The sequence below is a fragment of the Parus major genome, chromosome 27 (assembly GCF_001522545.3).
Source record: "Parus major isolate Abel chromosome 27, Parus_major1.1, whole genome shotgun sequence".
NCBI classification, from domain to species: Eukaryota; Metazoa; Chordata; class Aves; order Passeriformes; family Paridae; genus Parus; species Parus major.
The window spans coordinates 2,876,404-2,878,257 of record NC_031796.1 but is presented as its reverse complement, the minus strand read 5'-3'; the positions used below and the strand labels follow the sequence as shown (position 1 = coordinate 2,878,257).

Genomic DNA, 1,854 nt, shown 5'->3' with positions numbered 1-1,854 from the left:
CACCACTGCAGCCACCACTGCAACAGCCACTGCCACCATTGTGGCCACCACCACTACCACTGGAGTCGCTGCTGTCACTGGAATCACTGCTGCAATCACTTCTGTCATCGCTGCTGCCATCGCTGCTGCCATCGCTGCCATCACAACCACGGCAGCCACTGCTGCTGCCACCTCCCACCTTTGTCCCTTTCCCAACTCCTGCACTCCCAAACGTGTCCCTTTGGAGCTTTGTCTGTCCCTTCCCTGTGCCCAGGTGGATGGAGCTGGTTTGAGGGGCTGCACTGCGCCCCCTCCCCGTGCAGGGCTTGGGGACAGGGACAGGGAGCACCTCGGGGGCTCCAGCCGGTGTCACCTGGGGTACTGTGCCCATCCATACAGTGCTGCTGTCCCACGGCAGTGCTGAGGCTGTCCTGGTGGTGGCCAAGGGTGGTGGCCTTGCCATGGGGACAGAGTGGCCCACAGTGATGCAGCAGCCTGGGGTGGTGGCTATGCCAAAGGCACACGATGTCCTGTGGCGACAAGGTGACCTGGGGCTGTGTCCCCACCACAAGGATGCAGTAGCCAGGACCAGGGATGTCCCCTGACCCTCTAGGTGAGTCAAGCAACCAGCGTGAGCCTGTCCTCCCTCTGTGTCCCCTCCATGGCCACCCTGTCCCCACGCAAAGCCCCCTGCCCACCCGGGCCACGCCATCCCTGAGCTGCTGGTGACTCACGCAGCCCGTGACCTCGTGAGGCGTATTTTTAGGCGCTTGTTAAAACAGAAAGATAACGAGGAATAGGGGGGTGTGGAGGGGGGGGCGACAAAAATGATGGAGGAAAGAACCAGGGAGACAGCTGGTGACATAATGGTGACAACTTTGAGGGGGGGATACGGTGCTGGCAGCACCCCCACCCCAAAATACTCTCCCCCTTCCCAGCCTTGTAAAGCCCCCAGGAATAATTGCCTCCTTAAAGGCAGCTAATTGATTTCTGCTCGCTGATTAAAGCCTCTGCGGGAGCCGGGGGACATGTGGGGGCGATCAATGACTGTCAAACGTCCCCTTGGTCCCCTCTCTTTTGAGGCGGGGGTGGGGCTTGTCCCCCCTGTGTCCCCTGGGGTTTGGGGCTACTGCACAGGGATAGGGGATGCACCCCCAGGGTTTTTTTTGGGGACAGGGGGGATGATGACCCTATGAACCTCACAGGTGCCACCGAGGTTGATGCCACCTCGGTGTTGTCACCCGGGGCCACCGAACCGCTGAGGTGAGTGGCGCTGGGAGCAGCCCCAGGCCGCTGTACGCCTGTGTGTCCGTGTCCCCCTCCCCCGTCCCCGCGTCCTTCGCTCACCCCCGGCGCTGGCGGCGCCTGTCACTTGCCATCGTGTCCTGCTGTCCCCGCCGAGGCTGATGGAGATGGCAGGCGACGGAGCGGGCGAAGCCGCGTGTCCCCGTGTCATGAGCCCGCGGGTGCTCGGCCCCCGGGGACGGCTCTTTCGGCAGCCCGGCCGTGCCCGCGGTGGCACCTGCGGGTGTCCCGCTGTCACTGTGGCCACCAGCGGTGACATCCCGTCCCACGGACCCACGGTTGACCGCGATGGATGCTTGGCCACGTGGGTGTCACCCGGGCTGTCCCAAAGCGTGGTCCCTCGTGGGACGGGAAATTGAGGCAGGGAGTAGCAGCGGGCCCTGGGGACCATCCCCCTCGGGTGTTCTTCTGTGGGGACACAGGTGACGGGTCCCAGGGGTGTCCCCAGCTCCACGGGGACGCTCGGAGTGCTCGGGGTCCGGCGTGGGGACAGGGCGTGGCTCGGGAGACCACGCGGGGCCGGGGCCACCGAGGGATCCTGCGCGCTTGGGGGGGGTCAGTGGGGCAGCC

The 1,854-nt window shown here is 64.7% G+C and overlaps 1 non-coding gene across 1 annotated transcript in view; it reads left to right on the top strand.

Annotated features, from left to right (window-relative positions):
* The first annotated feature begins 6 nt into the window (after positions 1-6).
* Positions 7-1,854, top strand: part of LOC107215056 — an 8,141-nt gene continuing 6,293 nt past the window's right edge. Inside the window, exon 1 of the transcript XR_001525090.2 lies at positions 7-592. This is a non-coding gene — a transcript (uncharacterized LOC107215056). The remainder of the gene's footprint in view (positions 593-1,854) is intronic.